We start from the raw sequence: 25,054 nt of genomic DNA on the forward strand, positions 1-25,054 counted from the left end.
TTAACGAGAGCACACCTTGGCGGTGCCCCGATTGTAAGTTCCGAATGGACTGCAGGAAAAGGTGTTGACATTGCACAGTAAAAATCAGACGTACAAGTGTACTCGATGCCAGAGGGCCTAGCTAAAACCAGGTGTTTCGCATCCACTTACATACCTGCGACAAGTGAGGTAAATAGGCGCCGTGCACCTGTACATTTCTCGATTTAGGTCATACGCTGAAATAGCTGAAACAGTGGGACGCCGGAAACTTTGCAACTAAGTAGGATAAAATTCACTCGAGTGAGCAATATTCAGCTGGCCTCTAAAACGGACATTGTCAGAAGGGTTGATTAGGCCTAGTGCTCATTGTTTTGTCCTTCCCTTTCTTCGTACGTTTTTGACTCAGGGGTTTCTTCCGGAAGTCATCGTGGAATCTAGTGAGGTCAGCGCAGTGGTCCACGCCCTGGAAGGCAACACCTTGCAGGCAGTCGCGGTCGACAGACCAAGCCTCATTCCAGACTCCTGCGAAGAGCTTATCGGTTTGCTCGAACCGCGTCCGTCGCTTCGCAAGATCAGCCTCAAACCCGAGCGCCGCTACAACCTCCTTAAATTATGTCAGCAGCACCCGGACGAAAGCTCTGCTCCCCTTCTCTCCCAGAATAATCTGCCCTGTGACACTGTCGCCTTCGCTGCCACCATGAAGGAGGGTCATGCTCAGAATACACGCTTCCTCGTTGTCCCCTCGTCCTTGTGGCAAGAAGAGCAGAGTCCCGAGGCCCCACCAGTCGCCAAACTGCTCTCTTTTGCAGTAAAAATGGCCACCGTTGTCGGCGATCCGGGACAAAACATTAATATTCTGAAGGGTGCCTGCGGGAAAACGTGCCTCCTTATAGTTTTGAGGAAGCATCACTTCCCAGGTGTCTACGCGCGTAGAGTCCTTAGAAAGAACGTCATCAGCATCGAGGTCGAGGGTTGAGCGGTTGGGCTGGTGGACAGAGCGGGGCTAGATGGCTGCGACAGGTTGCGGTGTCTGTCCTACCAGGACACGGACATCATCCTGATGTGCTTCAGCATCGACTCACCGAGCTCACTGGAGAACATCAAAGACAGTGGACGCCCGATGCATGCCACTTCTGCCCTTCACCGACCCACAGGCGCTGCAGAAGCTCGCTAAGAACTCTTTCTTCTATGTATTCTTCTTTTTTTCTTCACATCGGCTTCCACAAGGACCGCATGAATGTGTGCTCGTGTGTGTTAATATTTATTTCTTTTATTGATTTATATCCTTCACAATGCAATGACCACTTGAACATCACGTGTGAGAAGCAGCAGTCATGGTTGCGTGATGAAGGCCACTCAAGACACCACGCCTTTTTTTGCCAATTATTGTCTGAAACATGAAAGGGTGTAGCCACAGTAATGTAGGGCTTTTATTCTATGCTATTCCTAGTCACCAGCCGTGGGCGGCACTTTACACCCCCGCACCTCATAGTTCAAGTCATTGTATTAAAGGTTCAGTGCGAAGTCAGACTTGACGTGAAGAAAGGGGTATTAGACTTATTTCGGCTAGGGGCGAATATGAAAGGAGCCGCACCTCAGTAAAGATGCCAGTGCGTGAAAAATGGACAAAACTTTGATACCCGCACCGTGGCAAACTCTGTGTCCCTAATCAGTTGCGTGAGCCTGCTGAGAAGAAGGTCGCATAATAAAATGCCGTCCGGGGAGTCGGAATTTTGGTGCAGGTGAAGTGAATGCCCGTTTACTGCGGGAGGTGAGCGCGTGCAAAAAGACGCCGTGGCCAACGTTATTCCGGATGCCTCCAGTACATTGTGTCTTGCCGCCAACGCGCAGCTCTGGGAGGTTACACCGAATATGCCACTCCTTGCCACCATGCATTGTTCACGCAACAAGGAGCGTTCACTTCGTAATGTTGAAGGAAGTGAATTCGCGCGTAGGACGTTTGCGAGTGCTTGGACAAGCGTTGCGGGCATTGCAGGTGCACCTGCGGTCGTGTCCCGATAGTTTCTTGCACGCTACAGAACAAGTGAAAGTAGGAGGAAACTACAGTTCTCCAGTTAAGAAATGGTTGCGTCTAAGCCAGGTATATTAGAGCACATTTAGACAATTTTGGGAGCTCTTGCTATGCTGTAAGTTAATGCAACGCTTGGAGCTTCTTTTCGCTACAGGAAATTGCGCTTTGAAAGAGCCTGAATGAGTTAATAAGCAAAAAAATGGCTCCAACTGCAACCAATATTTCATGGTGTAGCCCAAGTCCTGCGTACTTACCAATGATGTCGCCAATTTCATTGTCAAGCGATGATGACTCGCCAACTTATACGGCTGAGCGCCAAGCCGCCATGCGATTGGCTGAAAGGTGGGCGACCGCTTCTTCAGCGCGTGACAGTGCAAGTTCGGCGGCACGGCCACATACCTATCACTCGAGGCGAGGCTCCGCGTGAAAAAGCGTTCCATGCGAGCCGCGCTTCACTTGCTTGAAAAGCAGCGCCCGCTTACTTTCCACGACGCATAAGCAGTTCCTGGCGCATATCTCGCCACTGCCTCAAAACGCCGAACCCTGTACGGGGCAGCGTTGCAAACGCAAGCGGATGTCGTTGCTTGACCGGTCATTTGGGAGCGCTGAAACTGGTTCCCTGTCACGTGGTTCCTTTTGTATTTCGCGAGCTTTCTTTTAAGGCAAATAAATGAAGCTGTATCAGCGGTACCTGGTTACAAACACGGCAAATGGTCATTTTTCTATGGGATCTACAACTCCTGCATTGACACTTTCTTCCTGAAGGCAATAATTAAAAAGTTATCTAATTAGTATCTGCTAATTAATTACTTTTGTATAATGAAAAACTACCGCGGACTAGGACACGCGACTGTCAACAACCCTCAGTTGGTCTCACTGGGCTAGAGAACATCCTCTTTTTTACAATCTTGGGTTACATTTAGCTGGGACACCCCTTATATAGCAGTATATGCGGCATATCAGGCTTCCCATGGTCACATCTGGCCGTATTTACGATCATATATGGACCTATATAACTGTATATGATCCCATATGTAAGTATATACAGCCATATATAAAATATATCCAGCCCATATCTGCCATTTTCGTAAGGGACGTGGCTTTCACGCGTCTGCTGTTTTAACAAGCCTATTGCACAGGTCTGCAAGTTGGCGGCTTGCACCCGTGGATATTTCTTCGTGGCCAAGAACAGTTATTCTCGAAGTACCGCTGATGCGATGCATGGCAGATGCTGCAAAGTGGGCTTAACTTAACAAGAAAACTAAATATTTGTCTCATAAGTGTCTCCATTCCGCAAACTGTTTCCAAGCCTTGTCCGAGCTCTCAAAACTTGGAGCTCCGAATAAGAAACGTCAGGGGCCCTGTCGTGACCTGACTAAAGCAACATGAACTGGCCGTGAGAGGATATCCTTAGTTGAGAGCTACAGCATTAAAACTGAGCATTGCTAAAGCCATGCAGCACTGCGGAAACGAGTTAGTTCCCGTTTACCGGGCTTAGTACAAGTTGTTCCTACTCAAGAGCACCTCACAGTTACCCAGCTTCCTTGTTGTTGTATAGCTTTGTATAGTTTGCTGCCATGATTGTTGAGCTGGTTGCTGATGGCCAATCAGGCGACGAACTAGCCAATCACAAACTGTTGTGCTTTGGACTCTTCCAGTCTGTGAAGGGCTTTGTGCGTTGAGCCTATAATTGATAAACACCACTTCTTGTTTCCAGAGCACTGCATGGTTTTAATGAGACAAAGTATAGAGTGTTATAAGCTGTTGCCTATCGATGAATCCATATCAGTGCATTAAGCTCGAGCTTGCTCTGCGTAAAATGTGCAATGCTGTGTTAGCTGCAGAAATCTGCCAGTAGCTGGCCAGGCTGACTCCTAAAAAACATCTTGCCACCTCCTGGGTGCATCTTGGAACGTTGCAACATGACCCACAGTGATTTTTGCACAAATTTGTAATCGGTGGCTTGCACAACTCTTCCCTTAAGCTCCGATTTTGTTAGCTTTACTCATGTACGTAAATGTTCATTTCCATTGCCACGCTCAGGTTAAAGTTTTCATCTTGCTAACATCCCATCTTGTTCCTCGGGAACCTCCGCTTTCTGATCTCCCTCTAGTATGCACCCGTAAAATCTGCCTATTCTGGATAGTCATTGTACTAGATTTTTTTTGTGCTCTGTAGTTGCTCTATGTGTGTGTTATCGGGGGTTTTTCCCAAGGTGTGATGCGTGTGCTTCCAGTGTCGAGAGACGTATGTGCGTGTTCCGTCGTCGCATGTTTCAGCATGTGAACACTGCCTGTCCATTTTCGCAAGCGCCAATGGGTAAATTATTTGACAAGGGTCAGCGGTGGTACCAAGCGTGCTAGTCAGCCTGCTGCCTGTGGGTGAACTTGGTGAGAGTATAACAAAAACAGTTTAAAGAATGACTTCACCTCTTTTTATTTTTTCCTCTTCTGCAGCTTTTATTCAATCTGAACACATCTAGGAACATCTGAAAGGCAGTTTGAGAATTGACGTTATGTACATCGAAGCCGAATTTTATGGAGGCACACTTGAATCAACTCCGATTCATTTTGAGCTGCATTTGAACTGTTGGCACTATTCGTGTTTGCTTTGTATTGATTTGTTTTGGTACAGTTATAATGTGGGTGAAAACACTGTTTATTGGGGGAGCGAGAGGGTGGTAGGGCCTCCTACTTTTGCTCTAAGTGGTCCAAGAATAGTGTGACGGAAAAAGGAGATAGTCTGAACACGTAGAAAATGGGGTCGTTGAGATGTCTAATATGCACACAAAAAATGGAACAAACAAATGCAAGTGAGCACAAAAGTAGGACTAGAGTGCAGTCTCAGGAGTGAAGCTCTTTTCCTACATGATGATCTAAGTTCTGAAAAGTAAAACTGTGGCAATGAACTCGCCTAATAAATACACTGTGCTGTACCATTTGCCCACACAATTCTGTTATCATGGAGCTGATATGACTTGCTTGCGGAGTAATTGACGGAGCTCAAAAACATCAAAGAATAGCCTTGTTATCATGAAGAGCATCTAATCAGACAGGGTTTTCTTGTAGCACTGTCTTCACATCATGTAAATTTAGAAAACTCGTTCTGTGCCAGCCAAGACCTACAAAACACTAGCTAATCATCATGTGTGGCACATTTTTTTTCTTTTCTCAGCATACCTTAGATATATCTAAGGTAGTGCACTAACATCAGCTGGAGCAGTTGACTTTTCCTACCAATAGTCATGGAAGTAGCATTATGTTATTAGTGCTACCCCTCCAAGTTGGTGAAATGTATTTCAGAAAGGTTTTTAATTTCTGACATCAGCTGACACACTAGTGTAAAAAGGTCATGCACTTACAAGGTTGACAAGCTATGTGGTAGGCTTAAATGGCTTTACATGATGCAAGACATACATGCCTTTGCAGTGTCCACTTATGCCCCTAAGCTTCCCTGCAGTTTCTGGCTAATAAAATAATGCAAAAAAGCAACGACCCAGCCAAAATACTGTTCTTGCAGCAACTTTAATGGCAGTGTGTTAGACTATTTTGTGTAGACTTTATTCTACTACCTTATGATTCAGCTAATGTGCACTTCTGATTACGGGCAGTATGGTACTATGCTGGTTTTACCTAGAATTTAACTAAAGATTTTAGCGTGGGGGAACCAACTGTAGTGAAATTAACCAATAAGTGTTGAATTATCCAAGCAATGCGATAGTTCTGAAGCTGAAATAACTTGAAAAAACTGGCACCTGAACGAGATCTTATAATGAAGTTGCATAGCCTAGGATTTACAGCTAATCAGCTAATATTGGCATATCACAGCGTCTTTGTTGCTGTAACGGTAAAATTAAGCAGCGTTTGCCCAGGCATACACTGCCAAGAGCATTCTACTTGGAGCTCTTGCCATTGCTATTGCGCGGTGTGTTCTTGAGAAGGCCCATGTTGTACGTGTCCTTCGGCCTTTGGGGGCAGTAGGAGCGCGTGTGGCTGTTGTCACCAGTAGCACCGCAGATCTCGTAGTGATGCTCGCGCGGGATGAGGCACACCACGGCGTTGTTCAGCGGGTCACGTAGCACGTGAGTGCGGGTGAAAGGGTGTGTCTCGCTCAGGCCCTGCTCTTGTTGCTTGTGGTCACCATGGTTCAGCTCGCCAGGCCTCTGGTCACCATGGTTCTTGTGATGCTGTCGTCTTGGCAAAGTGGCCTTCGGCCTCTTGCTTGTTGCTTGTTCTGTTGCTTGTTGCTATATGTTGCTTGTTCTGGAGAACTGCCCTTTGCGCCCATCTCGACCGTGTGCTGCTCACCTGCAAGGTATCAATGGTTCAGGTAAAGAATGGCGTGTATATATCGGTCATGAATATTACAAATCAGTCATTCGGAATGGCGTGCTTTTTATTTGAGGTGCTGTCATTTAAATAGTTAATTCTTGAGGTGTTGATGGGAAGATGATTCAGATGGGCATTGTACACACTACACATTACACACTGAAAAGGTTATGTCTCTAACAGTCAGAACATTAACAGCGTCAGAAGTGAGGTGTACTGCCAGACCTGTATCTGGGACTGCTCGATTGAACGCAACCGTGATGTCAGAGATCAGGTGACCGCCCCTGCACATAGCCAGGTGCTACCAATGTTACCACCTTCATCTTGGGGGCGGGGTGCACACTCTCGGGTGGTCATGTGACGGACCTCTGGAAGCACCCTGCACCACCCAAGCCTCGTGCTTCAAGCAACCATTGTCCATTGCCATCGGGTGGGACGCATAGTCGTAAGGCGCCGCCAAAACACTTTGAAGCACCTCTCAAATGCTGCACATTGCCGCTAGGAGAGAGCCCGCAAACATGCCGTAGGTTGAGCCTCGACCGGCTTTAGTGCAACTGAACACGGAGAACACACCAGATAGCAGCGAGCATAGAATAATGTTATAAAATTATGTCAAAATTAACAATGTTATACTTTGCATCGTAAACATGAAATTATACAAAATGGTGATGCTGTGTTCAAAAATGTTATGTTAATGTTAAAACATAACTATAAAAACACCAGAGGGCACGTCACCAAAATGCTTGAACTTATATCAACATATTTCAGTCTTTATTGAACATGTCCATATCAGCAGCGAGCAACACAGTTTCCGCCGAGGCCTGTCAACTGTAACGCAACTATTAGAAACAGTCCATGACCTTGCTTCCTGGACTTTGTGAAAGCCTTTGATCACATATTCCAAAAGAATCTATTTCCTAAAGGCAATCTTTAAAGGATTATAAACGCCAATTATTAGTTGCATTTTTCTTCGTTCAAATGATGCATTAAAATTTACATAATTCACCACATAGTGTTCACTAAGGACTGCTAAATATTTTATGACTGAATTTTTTTTTGGTGCTGTTTTGGCTTCATCAACAATACAATCTCTATGACATATAGCTGATGTGTAGTTCACGTGAGACGTGAAAAGAACTGCAATATAATCGTTTATGCGTGGTTTTAATTCACTACAACTCTAGGTAGCCTGCTTCAATAGCTGGAATGACATAAAAAATGCATCTGTAGTTATACTGCTCTGGTTTTTGCATGCCTCATGCGACATAAACATCAACTACACATCACAGCCGTGATTTGATTGATGAAATCGAAACAGCAGCAAGAATAAATTCAATTGTACATTATTTAGAGGTCGTAGGCAAATAGAACTCCATGTATATCAATGTCTAATGCATCATTTGAAAGAAGAAAACATGCAAACAGAAATTTCATGTTTACACTCCTTTAAAATGACTCCATATTTGCATGGATTAAAGCATAACTTTTATAGATACCATACCATTAACATCAACAATGTGCATTCAAGATTTACTCCAGTAGAATCGGGCACAGGGTTGAGTCCTGGGTCCAGTCCTGTTTCTGGTTATCATTAATGACATCACTGCTGACATACCTCTAAAAATGTGGCTTTTTGCAGATGATTGCACAGTCTTCCACAAGATATCTACTTTAGATCACCGAGCAAACTTAGAAACGTCACTCACTAAAATACAAACTTGGTGTTTTATGAGGCAAATGACCATCAATGCAAAAAAAAATCAAATGTTGCGTTGACTAACTCAGAACAGTCCCTAAGCTTCAGATATCTAGTCGCAGCACCAAGAATTAAGTTCCAGTGGTCATCTTAGTTGCAATCAGCATATAGATAATATTAAAAATTACGCAATCCTGATGCCTCGATATCTTTGAAGAACCCTGGGAAGTCCCTGCCCAAATTAAAATTGTTACCATAAAAAACGTACATTAGATCAATATTAGAATGTGCTACCATTTTATGGGGCACTTTTAAGCTGAAGGACATAGCGTAACTAGCAAATGTTCAGCACAAATCTGTAAGTTTTGTTTGCAACTGTTAAGGCTTGTAGGAGTCCCCCACCTGTCTTTTGCAGTCTGCTAACTTGGAAAAAATGGAAACAAGTCGATACCGTGAGGGAATAAAATTTTTATTTGCGGTACAATAATAAAACAGGGATAGACAGAAGCTTGTGCATTCAATGTACAATTGTGCATATGACCTGATCATTCCACAGCAGAAAGGTTAGAGATTTTTCATATAAAACCAACATACCCAAGAACCCCTTTTTTTTCCCTGGATAGCACATTACTGGAATGCGCTAGGCGTCGACGCTACTGAATGTTCCATTCATGCTTGCACTTGTAAATCAGTCGTCTTTTTAATCTCTTGTGTACCTGCTGATGTGCTTTGTAATCACTTTCTCTGCAGGTTTTAGTATCACGCAACTATTTTTTCGCTTATGCTGTATCTATAGGACAGCTCTGCATATTGAAATGTGCATGGTTTTCGAGGCTGGTTATTTTCTTATTATAGCTTCTTTGTCTTCAGATACCTATTGCTCCATAATCTATACTCCCACTATTTATATTGGTGCTTCTCAAGCTGTGCTTGATGCGCTATTTTTGTTAGATCAATGATCCTGCAGTACGTTTATCTCAAAATAACGTTTATCTTTTGTATGACGTGTTCACCTTCTTCTGCTTAAGATAAACTTGCATACCTGCCAGCTCTTATGAATTTTCAGTAAAATGCAAAAATTTGGACCCACATTATAATTTTACGAATATTGCCTCATATTTTGTGCAAATTAAACACAATTTGCAAATATCGCTTGAAATGCTGTAAAAAAAACACACTGTTGCCGGCGGTACCTTGCGCCACCGTGAGAGAGGAATATATACCTTCTGCGAAATTAGCACCAGGAGCTAAAGCATTGTACAGTAAGACATCGTTAATTCGGCCCAACTGTATAAACGCTTATTAATGCGAAAGAAATTTCTAGGCTATGTCGGCCGGGTCGTGCACACAGCATGTGTGACATTCTAATGCAGAAGAGGTAGCGTCAAACGAATGGTTGTGATCGATAGAGGACGGTGTGAGGATGCTGCGCAAAAGAGATTGTCGATAGGATGATTAGTTAATTATTTGAGGCAAAAATGTCGAAATAGAGCGGACGTCGATATAGTGAGAGGACGGGAAAACAGCCGTGGACAGAAATATAGTGGAAAAGCAGGCAAAGGAGTGAAAATAAAGTTTGAAATGAATTGAAATGTGTTTGATGAGTGATAAATATACGAACAAAAAGTTTCATTGAATAAATAAATTAGGTAATTAATTATCAACAAGAAACATTGGACGGTTGACTAGGCTGGACGGAGATATAGTAAGTGTATGTGAAAGCAACCATGGCGCCTAATTTGCAAACCAATATGGTTGATTGAGATAAAAGAAGGTATAATCAGAGTAAATAAATCGATGTCTTATTAAAGCATAAGATAATTACGCTACTCAAGTAGTTAAATTAACAAACACAAGTTAGCAAAGAAAAAACTATAGAGAGGCGACGAGTGCCGAGGAGGCGTCAGTGCTTCCGCATTCTCCCAATGCGGGTCCCCGCAGTGATCTGCAATTTTTTTCCTACTCCTCAACCCACGTTAATTCAGATAATCCGGACTGCGGCCTGAGTCCGGCCCGCCGTCCGTGACTATGTGACCTCCGGAGCTCGTTTATTCGTACGCCGAGGGACTGGCATCGGTCAATATGGACGGGTTCCTGAAGTGGTGTCTTGTCGCGGTATGACATGCTCGACAAACCGATCGCCCAAATATTCGTGCTTTGAACTGCGTATTTTCGAAACTGCAAGTGTTTTGACGACCGGCAGGCACCCGGCGATAGACTGAGAGCCTGGCTGCTTAGTTTCGTTTTCGGAGCTTCGTGCTTCGTCGCCAGGCCGGAGCGGCGGCGGCTATCGGATGCGCTTGTAAGTCAGTCACGCGCCGTTTAGAACGATTGAGTTGTGGCGGTAATTTTTTTTGTTCGTTTATTTCTCGAAGGCGTCTTAATTGGCGCTGCGGCAAGGCTCTGAGACCAATGCGCGCTTCCCTCGAATCCGTCCGCGTGTTACTTCCGTTCTTACGGCGCGCCGAAATTCCGCGCTCGTCACGTGCTGTTCGCCGTTTTTGCGCTTCCTGATGTGCGACATCACGTGTGAAGAACCTCCAGCGCTTTCGCGTCCTACATAGAGTTACTGTATATGCTACCAAAGATAGCAGAGTCAAGCGTAGGTCCGCCATCTTGCCTGTCAAGCAACCGAAGTTATGCGGCGAAGCCACACTCCGTTTCTGCAGGCGACATGCCTAGCACATCATCGATCGACCGTGGGCGCTTTTCCGATGTTTGTAAACCACTTTTTCGCTTGATCGCAAACAAAGCAAGAGCATCGAAACAGCTGACTGCGTAACCCAGTCAAAAAAAAGATGCCCAGGCTTAGCTTGGTTAAGCCAAGAATGCGTTGCATATTGCGCGGTCTTTTTGCGCGAGGTATTGCTTGGCGGCACTCGATTTTCTCAGCAGCTTTTCCTCCGTGACGTATGGATGGATGGAGGGATGGATAGGAGCGCCCCCTTTGAAACGGGGCGGTGGCAACCGCCACCATGCTTAGCCCTTTGTTTGTTCTTCTTTTCTTTTCTTTTTTGTTTTTTTTCTTTGTTTTTTATTGTTTTTCACGTGGTTTGGTGACGTCACGTCACCACGTGACGTGACGTCACCAAACCATCGGACGTCACGTCACGTGGTTTGGTGGCTGCCCGGCCGCGCCCAAGGGCTGAACTGAGTGATTGCAATATGCTACGCATAAAATATAGTCAAGAAAAAGCACTCCCCTTTCTAGCGGGCGCCGTGAAGTGCGGGGGCAGCCGATTCCCACAGTCGCCTTCCCCGAACTGTTTACCTGATAACTTAAGGGCAGTGTGAAGTTCGCTGAGCTTTCTGATGCGCCATTCAGTCTCCAGCACAGAGTGTCCGGCGTGAGGTAGCTACTTTGAGATGTGCACCTGTCCCCGGTCGAAGGGTTACCAAATTGGTGGGACCGCGGACGCTCGACGGAGGCTCGGTGGCTGCTCTATTGTTGCTGGCGGCACAGCAGCCAGAGCGCTCGTTCCGTCTCTGTCTTGCCTTCCTACCACAGATATCTTTCCAGCGCGCAGCTTTGTGCACTGGTCGGTGTTTGAATGCCTGCAGTCGTCAATTTTGTGGCCAGTGGACGTTTTTTTTGTGTGTCTTCTCGTTTCCCTACGTGTGAGTCATTCGCTCTGCTCATACATAGCTTACTGTGAAGACGCAGGTGTACGATGGCTGATCGGTACGCGATGTGGCGCCAATGGGTCGTTTGTGGTTTGGGTGCTCAGAAGAGGCACCTGCAGAGCTCTGTTCTAGCGTTTAAACAGCGTACACGAAAAAGCGCAGAGCCGCAAGTCCAGCCTGTGTTCGGTAAAAAAACCTCAATGGAACTTGTAGCAAAAAAACAAAAAAAAAACGCGAGAGCTACGCGCGTGAACAGCAGCGAACGTAAACAGCGGTTGGATAGAGGATACACTTCGAACTTGGCCGGCTGTCAATCCAGTTCGCTGCAGCGGGGCATCGGGAATTACAAAAAAAAAATTGCCTGGGGCTTAGCTAAGGTTAAGCCTGGATATCCGGAAGCGAAAAGCTGCGGTGATGCTTAGCACTTCCGTATCGGTAGTGTCACTCTCTTCTCCTTCCATGTTGAATGCGCACGCGTAATCTCTGGCAAGCGGTTATATAGCCGGCCTCCACGATAAACACGCGCTTGCGGCGAACGTCAAACGACGCATAGTGCGCGGCAGCGTGCGCCTGTTCTATGGGCAAGTGCGCCTTATATACTCCTCCTTTCAAATGTGCACTGCGCCTACACCCTCTCTGCGCACGGCCGCGGTGAAACGTCAAACGGTGGCGAGGAGGAGAAGCGGCGGCGCACATCAAAAAGCCACATGCGCAGTAGCCTGCACCGTGCGTGACGTCACTCGTGCTTCGACATAGGCCGGCTCACGCGAAGCGCGTGTTGACTAGCGAAGTGAAACTCTTCACTTCAGAATAAAGCCCCTAAAAAAACTAAAGTAGCGACACGACGCCCTCCCTCTTCTCTCCTCCTCCCCCGCGCGCCGCGCGAACGACTTTTGTTTTCTTTGTGATTTGATGTGACTGCGGTGGCGACCTCTAGCCCGCTCTGAAGGAACTAACGCCCCTTTTCAATTGGTTGCGCTGGATTCCCGTACTTGCCGAGTTCTTCTCTATGCCTCCGCATTATTTCACAGCCGGTCTCCTCTCCGGCGCGGCGGCGACGGAGCCGGGAACCGCGGCCGCAACGGAACGGATTTGTGTTCTAATCGAAAGAGGCGCCGGACACCGGCAAACCAGTTTGGGCGTCAGCTCGCTGCTCCCACGTGACTCTACGTCATTGCCTTTTTTTTTTCTTCCGCGCGAAAAAAAAAAACGCTGCTCGGCGGTGTCCGAGAAACATGCCGAAGTAGCGATGAAAGTCGTTTGCCGTCTGCTTGCGCTTTGGTTCGCTTGGCTGTTATCGCAGAAAAAAACCGATGTGATCTCGCAAGCGGTGGACAAAGTTTGAAGTTAATTTATTAACTCTACGCAACTACCCAGTTTTTGCAACGAAACACCACGTGTACAGCACCAAAACAAATATATATGAGTATAGCAACTACTTTTAAAGCCGCTGCAGAAATGAGTGCTGCAGTCACAGTATTCAGGCCGATATGCACGAAATTGAACATATGTAGGGTGGTAATGAACTTTGTTATCAATAGCTTGGGAGATTGGTCTTTATACAACCATTCAAGAATTAAGCTAGCAAAGGAATTTAAACGGCTAATAAAAACAATGAGTCCTCTAGAGCTAGCAACGGGTGAACAGAATTTTTGTTTTTTTCTGCTCTTTTCGTTATCTCCGCAGTTACCCCTCTCGCCCCTTTCTCCTTTCTTCACCTGGATGGTTCCCCTTTGCATCAGCCATCCCCTTCACTTCGCTTTAAACCTGGCAACAGTCTTTTAGTCCCCCACTTCGTTACCCTCCCGAACTCCCTCTGTTCGTCATGTCCCACGGACCGTGTTTTTTTTTCAAGGTTTTTTCTACCTTATGGCTCGCCTCTGAACTGTGGATCCACATGTTGAGCCACCGTTTCAACCTCCCAGGCTTTTCCTGATTTGGGGTGTCTTGTGTTTGCGAGCTTCTTGTAGCATGCAAGCGGAGTGCTGCAGTCGGCACTGTTTGCGAACAGGCTTTTCCTTCTGGGCTAAATGTGAACGAGTGTGTTGACCCGGCGTGCCGTTTTCTGTATTTCTCTGCACGTGGAGTGAACCTCAGTTGTTAGCCACGTCCCGTGTTGTGTCATTCACTCTACGTTTTCAGTGCCGTTTTCCGAAAGTAATATCGCACCAGATATTCCAGCTTCAAAATATCGCGCGGTGTGCTTCGTTCCCGCTAGCGGTATTCAGGCAAAAAACACGGCAAGGCTATTTCGCGTCAAAAAAAAAAGATTGCTTCCCCCCCCTTAAAAAAAAACATGGACGTCAGGAAGTCCTCTTGGAAAAGGCTTTGGTGCTGTATTTTCATTCTTCTGACTGATTTCTAGAAAAAAGTGTCGATTTAAAAGTTGTAGATCACTTTGACAAACGGCCGGCTAGAGTGTTCGCAACAAGGTATCGTCCGAGTAGTTTTTTCTTAAAGCTCTAAAAGATAGCGCATGAAATTCAAATACATAAGGCCACATTCTCACAGCCGGTTTTTGGCTTGCTCCGTCGCCTCCGTCACGCCTTTAGCCGACGGAGGGGGCTGCATTTGGACCGTTTTCCCCCCCAAATCGGGTGGCCGGTGCCGCCGGGTCCTGCTCTACGTTTCCGTCGAGCGGCAGCGACGGAGCCCGCCCCCCACGGAGAGCGAGCCAGTCACAGCGCGAGCTCGCCTCACGTCACCCGCGGCTTGCTCGCTGCGAAAAAGAGATGGCGCTGGCGAGCGTCGGCGGCGGCAGCGCTGCGCGGGTGCGCGGGCAGGGCGAAAAAACAAAAAGCCTGCTCACTTTTTTACTCTCCGTCGGGAGATGCACGCGCATTGCGCCCCCAAAGGCGCCCGCTGTCGAGGAGCAGAGAGCGGATGACAGTTTTATTTCATATGGCAATATACGAGGTGTTCGAGCCAAAACGGGTCTCCGAATGAGCATTGTGTTTGCACTAGGCATGGGATATACGATAAATGATTTTTTTTCTGGGACGCTCAAGTAGCACCACTGTTATGTATTTGAATTTCAGGCGCTATCTTTTAGAGCTTTAAGAAAAAACTACTCGGACGATACCTTGTTGCGAACACTCTAGCCGGCCGTTTGTCCAAGTGATCTACTTTTAAATTGGCACTTTTTTCAGGAAATCAGTCAGAAGAATGAAAAGACAGCACCAAAACCTTTTCCAAGAGAACTTCCTGACGTCCATGTTTTCTTTTTTTTTGGAAAGCAATCATTTTTTTTTTCACGCGAAATAGCCTTGCCGTGTTTGTTGCCTGAATTACTGCTAGCGGTATTCGTTCTGTCCGGTGGCGTCTCTCCGCCCGCCCGTTTTTTTTTGAACCGCTGATGTTCCGACTTTAGAGCTTTGGCGCTATCACCGAACACCAGCCAGCCGCACTGTGGCAAACAACTGACGTTCACTCCACGCACAGAGAAATACAGAAAACGGCACGCCGGGTCAACACACTCGTTCACATTTAGCCCAGAAGGAAAAGCCTGTTCACAAACAGCGCCGACTGCAGCACCGCGCTTGCATGCTACAAGAAGCTCGCAAACCTAAGACACCCCAAATCTGGAAAAGCCTGGGAGGTTGAAACGGTGGCTCAACATGTGGCTGAACAATTCAGAGGCGAGCCATAAGGTAGAAAAAAACTTGAAAAAAAAACATGGCCCGTGGGTCATGACGAACAGTGGGAGTTCGAGAGTTTACGATGTGGGGGACGAAAACTGTTGCCAGGTTTAAAGCGAAGTGAAGGGGATGGCTGATGCAAAGGGGAACCATCCAGGTGAAGAAAGGAGAAAGGGGCGAGAGAGGTAACTGCAGAGATAACGAAAAGAGCAGAAAAAACAAAATTCTGTTCACCCGTTGCTAGCTCTTGAGGCCTCATTGTTTTTATTAGCCGTTTAAATTCTTTTGCTAGCTTAATCTCTCAAGCCATTGATAACAGAGTTCATTACCACCCTACATATGTTCAATTTCGTGCAAATCGGCCTGAATACTGTGAGTGCAGCACTCATTTCTGCAGCGGCTTTAAAAGCAGCTTGCTATACTCATATATATTTGTTTTGGTGCTGTACGCGGGGTGTTTCGTTGCAAAAACAGGGGAGTTGCGTAGAATTAATAAACTAACTTCAAACTTTTTCCACCGCTTGCGAGACCGCATCGTTTTTATGCGAAGAATATTGCTAGAGCTACCACTCACGCCGTCGCCGTGGGACCCCCACGTGACTCCGTGACGTCACACCACGTGACATCGGATGAGAGAGCCGGCCTCCACCTCGCGCCGTTGCCGTGGGACCCCTAGCCGTCACACCCGCACATTTCGAACGCGCGTTCACACTCGGTGTAGGTGAAACGCTCGCTCCACCGGGCAGGCAGACGCGGCTTCCGTGGCAATCCAGGCGCTCACCCAACGCGCGTCTCGGGGTTAGTCGGCGTTCCGCTGTAGCCATGCCGTTGTCTTCCCCCACGACGAAGGCTTCTAGTGGTTGTATTTAAATGGCCAAGTATTCAACCAAGGAAAGCCATGTATTACCAAGCCTAGCCACTAATACGCTTCGCATTCCCCAGGCTTAGCCAAGCTGAGCCTCGGCAATTTTTTTTTCTGCGATAAGAGCCAAGCGAACCACAGCGCAAGCAGAGGACAGACGACTTTCACCGCTACTTCGGCATGTCCCTCGGACACCACCGAGCAGCGTTTCTTTTTTTCGCGCGGAAGAAAAAAAAAGGCGCAGAAGTAGAGTCACGTGGGAGCAGCGAGCGCCCGCCCAAACTGGTTTGCCAGTGTCCGGCGCCTCATTCGATTAAAACACAAATCCGTTCCGTTGCGGCCGCGGTTCCCGGCTCCGTCGCCGCCGCGCCGGAGAGGAGACCGGCTGTGAGAATGAGGCCTAACAGTGGTGCTACTTGAGCGTCCCCCCCCAAAAAAAAACAATCATTTATCGTATATCCCACGCCTAGTGCAACCACAATGCTCATTCGGAGGCCCGTTCTGGCTCGAACACCTCGCATATTGCCATATGAAATAAAACTCATCCGCTCTCTGCTCCTCGACAGCCCGCGCTTTTCGGGGCGCAAGGCGCGTGCATCTCCCGAGGGAGAGTAAAAAAATGAGCAGGCTTTTTGTATTTTCTCCCTGCCCGCGCACCCGCGCATCGCCGCCGCTGACGCTCACCAGCGCCATCTCTTGGTCGCAGCAAGCAAGCCGCGGGTGACGTAGAGCGAGCTCGCGCTGTGACTGGTGCGTTCTCCGTGGGGCGGGGCTCCGTCGCCGCCGCTCGACGCAAACGTAGAGCAGGACCACCCGGCGGCACCGGCCACCCGATTTGGGGGGGAAAACGGTCCAAATGCAGCCCCCTCCGTCGGCTACCGGCGTGACGGACGCGACGGAGCAAGCCAAAAACCGGCTGTGAGAATGTGGCCTTAACCGTGCGTTCCGCTGCATAAATACATCGGTGACTTAGGAGAAACATTTGCATGCTTCACTGAATCGTCTAAAGGCAAAAATGAGCACGCATAGATGGATTGTTTTGGTAGAGCCGCACGCGCACCGTGTACGGGTGCGCCGGGCTTTACGCGGCATGCCAAGTTTGATATCGAGAGTGGGGCATGCATTGAACGTCACCGTGTATCACGAGGCCGTATAATGAATTTGCGGTGATCTGTTTTGGTGAAGAGGAGTGTGCAAACAGAACGACCGCCCCCGCCGGAACGCTGGACGTGCTACAACGGATGCACAGGTTTGACATTCGACAAGACACCTGCAAGTGAAGGCATTCTAAATGCCCGTAGTTCATCCGCTCTCCTAGTGGCTTTAGGTTTTGGTCGGCTGCATTGTATCGCGGACCAGGTAAGACGCTTGAGTGCTCGCAATACGGTATGAAGGCCACGCTACGTGTGTACTTATCTGTGCCTCCCCTAATGTTCTCTCGCGTGCATGAACTGTAACGATATAGACTCCCGCATTAAAATTTTCTTTGGAATAGTTACTTAGTAAGGAGAAAACCTATATCTCGCAAATATCCTTCACCTGCCAGCAAAGGGTAATAAAGCTCTACGTAAATGTTTCATCGGCATCAGTCATTTAGTGAGGAGCAAAACCTAGCTCGCTTTTAACACATCTGTCCGATAATCTTCCATATTCGTATAGTTGCTATTAGAGCACTGCACCGGCCTTAATTATTCACGCGTCCCGAGTCCGTCAACCTTTTTCGTTACCCGCCCCAGCCCGGCCTGATTTTTTGGATACTGGCCCGAACCCCGGCCCGGCCCGCGAGGTAGACATGCCCGTCTAAGGCTCGGAAACAGCCCGAGTACTAAATGCACATCGGTAAAGCCGAAGCCTTTTGTTATACGGATCTCATTTAAAAAAAAAGTGGCTACAAAACTTTTAAAAATGGAGAGAATGGAGGCCTCACTGTGGGCAACGTTAACAAAAAAAATTACCGACGATTACGTTACTTCCTAATGCGAAATTTGAGCGCAGCAAATAAGCTGTTTCACCTTTTCGATAGATTGAGGCAAAGAAATCGAGCAACACAAGTATGCGCTATCACAGAAATTTTTTTTTATTTTTCACACGTATTCCTTTAACAAAGACTCCACTAACAGTTCTTGACAGTCATGAAGGAAGCTTTGTGGTCGGAGAAATAGAGTGATATATGTTCGAATTGGTACACCAATGCTTGTTTCTCAAAGACGAGATCTATACAAGTGCCTCGCGAGGTTGTCACAGCCGTGGGACGCGTTACGAGCGAGAGGAACGGGATGTTCTCCCGCATAAGTGTTAGGAAATTGCTGTTTGTCTTTATGTCAACATTAAAGTCCCCCACTACTAACATCGGTGTGGATCGATGGACGGTTAATGCGAGTTGCAGGAAGTGCACGACGTCTTTCGTGAGTGCGGTATAGGGCGAAGTAGGCAGCTACTACCAGCAAGCCGTTGGGCAACTTTGCGGCGCACAGTTCGCCAACTTCATGTGACGTGCCAAACATTTCGACTGGTATTGCAGAGAGACCTGTGCGCAAGTAGATAGCGACTCCCGCCGCTGTGTTGTGGTCTCTGCGAGCACCACAGCAGTATAGGAAATCTATGATTTCAAGAGGCTCTTCGGGATCCATCCAGGTTTCAGCAAAGCAAAGTACAGAGGAATGGCGCAGAATGTGATCGTGGTGTACGTCCTTGGCATGTGCGGCAAGGGAGCGTACGTTAAGAATGTGGTTGTGAATGATGAATCAAGTGCTGCCAGCGAATGACGCGTCCATTGGCTGTCTGCGTGTGTTACTGATGTGTGGTTAACATGTTAAGCTTCGCCTGTAAGAGTGGAACGCGACAGCGTCTTGCAACGCTGCCAGGGAGTCCACAGAACGCCATCGCCAATTCGGCTGTACGCCTTGCTGGACGGTAAATTTATTTTTTGAGGAAAGGAAATGTATCTCTCTCTCGCATATCTGGGTGGACACCTACACCTCGCCGTAAGGGAAAGGGGGAAGATGGGAGTGAACGAAGACGCCGTATTAGCTAGACGCGCCTTTGTTCATTCCAAACCATTCAGCTGGCATTACGGAGTGTCTAGCGTGCTCGTATCGCACTCCGGAGACCCTGGTTCGATTCCCCAACTCGACCAATTTCGTTCTCGGTTTTATTGATTTATGCGGTATAACTAGAAAGGTTAATTAGGCTATTTCATATTTATATTATTGTATTTATATCCATCGTGTTCTGCCATTAACCTGTCAATTGTTGGAACTGTCTAGGATGTTCGACACAACGTATATGAAACGAGCAACGTCTTACTGAGTGGGGAAGTGCGTGGTGGTGGAGGGAACGCGGCTTCGTACTTATGTGTTTTTTTCAGCAGCGTCTCCTTCCGCGGACGCTGTTGTCGCTGCGGCGCGCGTCTTTCTTTTCTTTTCTTCTGACCTCTTCATTCTCCTCTATATTAATTAGGCTAATTGATTAATTAAGCAGTTAACTAAACTCAGTCCAACTTAGTTGCAGCATCACTATACGATCCCTTTGATTGGTTGCATTGTTACTAGCCAAAGTACAATTGGCCCCATTTGAAATTCGCGCACTGTGACGTCACGAGCATTTCGACCAATTGAAAAGCGTGACATTGGGGGCGGAGCTGGTTACGAGGCCGACGCCGACGCGAAACCCAGGAACGGACGCCAAAGAGCTGCGCTCTAAAATAAAACGTTTTAGCATTGATAAAAGAGGTTATCACAGATTTGCTCGTATTCTTAGCCTCCTCCTAACTAGTTAGGCGTCAAGGGGAAGCGAGAACGCGGAAGTGATGTTACAAAGTATGTGGCAGGAAACGCGCGACCCACTTACGATGGGCACTATCACACATACCCACAGCTACTGGTCATATTTCGAGAGTAAACGCAAGCCAGCGCGCGCTAGCTGGTGTTTCCACCAACGGTGCCTACGGTGCCTTGACGATGCATATCGGCGCGATAATTCTATTTTTGTCTTTTTCTGTAATATATCTATATATAATATACAAGCACGCACGCGCCCACGCGTGCGCTTCACCATGTCAGAGCGCAGTTTGATCTGTGCTTATAGAGTACGCATGTATGTCTAACTGCGGCATGCGTTCAAATTTAAGGAACGTCACTCTACAATTAGACGTGTGCCTCGCGTCAGTTACACGTTTGCGTGCGAGCAATCACGATGCGCTCAACGCAAGCGCCCTTATGTAGAGCTTACTGCGGCCATACGCTCGATTGCGAACAAACCACTGCACAGCGTAGCTTGAAAAAAAAAAAGGAAAACTCAGCAGCTATTGAAAGCACGTCCCTGACCTCGCAAAGTCTGGTCTATGGCGTTGCGTTAAAATTCGCGCGGCCAATTCTGTGTAACCAAACCTTCCTCCGGCCCGCGTCGGTTTTCGATGATGGGATCGCAAAGAACCGCTTTCCACTGTCGGGACGGTTCTTGCACCCGAAGGCGCAGCAGCCCGTCACGCCGCACAGATAGACGGCTTGAAGTTAGGTGACTGACACACGTTCCGAGCAAAACAAAAGCCGCTGTTCTTCACAGCAAGCAAAAGCGCAGTGTTGTGTTCTTGTGACTGAGAGAAGGATGAAAAGGAAATTGCACGGGCCTGCCTACTGGCTCGAGCCAAGCCACCACCGCTGCCACGTGCAGATAGAGGAGAGTTAAAAGATCAGAGGAAAGAGAAAAAGGAAAGAAAAGACGCGCGTCGCAGCAACAACTGCGTCCGCCGGAGCGGAGAGGCGGCGTTCTGCAAAGGTTGTCGTTACTTTAAAAAATTCCAGGGGCTTTACTTCAGAAGTGTCCCGAGCGCCGCCTTCTCCGCAGTTCACGGTTGCTTGGACACCACGTGATGGCGCTCTACCAATGGAGTCGCGAGCGGCGTTTTAATAACAGACGCGCAACTCTGCTACCCTTGGTAGCATATACAGTAACTCTAGTCGTACACTCAAAGAGGCGACGCAATGCTGCAGTTTTGTTAAGAAAATAAAAAAAATGTGCCGGCGTGCAGATAGGAGGGGGAAAAGAAGGGTGAATAGAGATGCCTCCCGATTGCTGCTCGGGTGTTAATCGTTCGCTCTCCCTTGGGCAGTGTTTGCTCCCTTTCTCCTTACGTGGGCGGCCACCGCGGTGGCATCCAGGAAAAGGGGGAGGAGAGGCGGGTGTAAAGTTACTGTATATGCCACCAAAGGTAGCAGAGTTGCGCGTCTGTTTGATAAACGCCGCTCGCGACTCCATTGGTAGAGCGCCATCACGTGGTGTCCAAGCAACCGTGTACTGCGGAGAAGACGACGCTCGATGGGCAAAATCCTCCACTTTCGGTTCTGAACCGGTTTTACCGGTGTCGAGGGCTCCCCCGACGCCTCTGTTCCCCGATTCGAGACACCCTGCAGCCTTTCTTCTCCCTGTGAGAGCCTCCTCGGTACGGTGCATGTTTTGCCCATCGGACCAGAAACACGTGCGCTGATGACGTAGGCCGGCAGCGAACTGGATTGACAGCCGGCTAAGTTCGAACCGGATCCACTATCCAACGGCTGTTTACGTTCGCTGCTGTGGTGTGTCGCCTTTTTTTTTTGCTAAAAGTTGCATGGAGGTTTCTTTACCGAAAACAGGCTTGACTTGCGGCTCTGCGCTTTTTCGTGTACACTGTTGAAACGCTAAAATAGAGCTCTGCGTTGCGTATTTATCCCTGTTGGCTTATCCTGAATGGCAAACAATTTTTAATCGAGGGAAACATGTTTAGGCATCTGATTGTTTACTTCAGATGGTAACGTTTTATAGTTCCGGCTCATAACTTTTTGCAGGGTTTCGTATTTAGTAAAGGAGACTATAAAAAGGTTTTTTAACGCAGGTCCGGTGAATAAATGTTGCCGCAAAGATGAATGAATGCTGCATTTGCACGGCGTATTTAGAATACTGAGTCTGCCCTTAGGTTATCAGGTAAATAGTTCGGGGAAGGTGATTGTGGGAATCGCATGATGCCGCAGCTCACGGCGCGCGCTAGAAACAGCACCGTTTTTTCTTGGCTATATTTTTTGACTAGGTTACGCGGTCAGCTTTTTAGATGCTTTTTGTTTGCGATCCATCGAAAAAGTGGTTTAAGAACCTCGGAAAAGCGCCCATGGTCGATCGGTGATGCGCCAGGCATGTCGCCTGCAGAAACGGAGTGCGGCTTCGCCGCATAACTTCGGTTGCTTGACAGGCAAGATGGCGGACCTACGCGCAACTCTGCTACCTTTGGTAGCATATACAGTAACTCTAGGCGGGTGTGTCCTCCACCGCTCCCTGGTGGCGCACGCGGATCGCCTTGTGATGTTCGCCGCTGACTGGGGGAGGACAACAGGGAGTACGCTGTATCCCACACGTGGCGGAAAATTTTTCGAATTGAGATCTCTCAGTCATGAATGGGTCTTTTTCGTCCGGTGGCGCGTTGACATACCCAGAAAGAGACAGAGAATCTTTTTTTTTTTTTTTTGCTGCGAACAATAATTGGATAGCGTTGTCCTGCTAAGGGGGGCGGGGGGCTAGCGTTGCAGCGCAGCCTCTTCATAGAATTGGTGAAGGGATCAAATATCTTAAAAATCGTGGCAGAAATAACTGATACCAATGCTTCCATGTTTTTGCGCATTTAATAAGTCTAGAAAATATCACACGGTGTAGAACTATATCAGTCCGAAACCAGGAAAGCAGTGCATGCCGCTGCTATGAAAAATGTAGAGGCCATGACATGAGCAAGTAGAGGACAAATATTTTAATCTATCTCTGTCATTCAAGAACCTCCACATTTTTGCACATATGCAACGGCCAGGGAAAGATCTCAATAATGCTGTCCTTCGTTCCAGTGCACTGCGCAGCAGCAGCTGTCACCGGTCATGTATTGCGACTAATTGGACCGAAATTTTAGTCGCAAGAGAGAGCACATGTATAAATGAGAAAATGTGCAAAATACAACGGACAAAAAAGTGTCACTGGAAACAAGGTCACTCTATGTATACACAAAACCTCGCAACAAGATATTTAAATACACGTATACGTCTCCAATAAATCTACGTAACTAAGCAAAAGTCACTCTATATAATGCGCCAAACATGGCAAACATATTGCGCAATCACAGATAGTAAACTTTACACACGGAAAGACAGACGATCCAGGCAGAACAAAACTATGGTAGCAGAAGTCGCGATATGTACTGGGGCCATGCTGCGGTCGGTGTCAGTTTGAAAAAATTTCAGGGGGGGGGGGGGGTTCCCCCTTTTGACTACGCCCCTGGTCGAGAGGGAGAGGGGAGGGGGCAGAGATACTTTCAGTTCACCTCGGATGTCCGCACGTTGCTACTGGAACTGTAAGGAAAGGAACATGTATGCGCATGCATATATTCACCCGGATTCTCTTCCATCTGCAGGCAGGCAGCCTCTTGCTTTCCAGGATCACCGCAACCCCGAATCGCGCGGGCACTGGGCGTCTGCAGATTCTGCTCGGGAACAGCGGCGCCCTCTGCAGCACTCCCGTCTTGCGGCCGTTCAAAAAATCCTGCGTCATCAAACGAGCAGATTTACGGACGAGCTACATATTAGAACGTTTGCAGCTAAAACCTGATTTAACGAAGCGAAGAGCTGCTACGAATTATTCCGTTAAATCGGCAAATTCGTAAAATCGAGAAAGGCATTTTTACACCTTTTGAAATGTAGAATCGTAACGTAGCGGCAGCCAAAAGCTACCTGCGCCTTCGCGTACGCAAAATCTGCGAACGTGGCCTGAATCACTTGTGCGTTAAAGTTGCATCTGGGAAAACGGATTCGCAGCCAAGGTGGGAAGCGCCACCATGAAGCGACGCATCTTGCAGTGATGTCATCGACATCGGGGGCGTGACTTGTGCGCCTAGATGTTACTGCTGGCACGCTGCCAACAGGCTGCGAGACATCGTGGACAAATAAGGTGAGAAGTAAGCTCTTTATTTTGCTCGTTTCTGCAGAGAAAGCTTCGTTAAATCGTGTTTAGTGGTCGTTGTTTCGTTTTTTGGGGTTCATGCTTGTCAGGGATTCAAAATTTGTTCCTTAGATTGAGAACTTCGTAAAATCGGGTTTCGTGGACAGGTTGCCCACCACCCTGTGGGCAGGTATATTCTGCGCTGACCGCTCCAAACAGGAGCACTGTGTTCCTCCAGTTGCTCTGCTGACAAGCTCGCCATCCACGCACTATAGAGAAGTAGATATTCACGATTGTAACCGTCTGTAAGCTTTCATGCGAGGGCCTCAAAGTTGGCAGAAAACATCGAGCAGCTTAAAATGACGCCGAGTATTGTCTGGGAACAGGCTGCCGCAACGCGAGGAGTCGACGGTCTCGCCCTGCCGACCCATCGCCATCCCATCGCACCGAAAACGCGCTCATAGCATCGGCGTCTTCCGTCGTGGCTTGTACACTGTGCTCTGGATGTGACCTTGACTGCGTTGTGACTTTGGTTTTGACTTGTTTTGTTTTGATCTTGTTTTTACTTCCCTGATTTCCGTCCTGGCCTGCTCACTGTGCTTTGTGATTGTTACTGAGATCTTGTGTATAATGTGACTGGTTTTCTCATGTTTTTTTTTTCGCGTCGTGCCTTGCACACTCTGCTTTGTCTGTTTGCCTGTGACTTTGATTATGATGTGCCTTTTGTTTCTTCTTTTTGGTTTTGTTTTTTATTTTACTCCTCTGATTTTCCTTTTTTTCGCTGGTGCATTTAGCTCCATTTCATTTCTCTCAACTGGAGGTAAGCCTGGCAAAGCGTTGATAGTCCAGGCTCCCTTTCTCTTTCTTTTATGTTGTTTTTTTCACGCAAAAGTGTTAAAGCCGTATAGACTACACTATTTGGTGGGATGTTTTGTTCTCTATAATGACGCG

The 25,054-nt window shown here is 47.6% G+C and overlaps 1 pseudogene; it reads right to left on the reverse strand.

Moving 5' to 3' along the window:
* LOC149356191 (uncharacterized) lies at nucleotides 1-23,720 on the reverse strand (annotated as a pseudogene).
* Nucleotides 23,721-25,054: the final 1,334 nt, after the last annotated feature.

The sequence above is a fragment of the Amblyomma mixtum genome, chromosome 3 (assembly GCF_055824585.1).
Source record: "Amblyomma mixtum isolate Tamu chromosome 3, ASM5582458v1, whole genome shotgun sequence".
NCBI lineage: Eukaryota > Metazoa > Arthropoda > Arachnida > Ixodida > Ixodidae > Amblyomma > Amblyomma mixtum.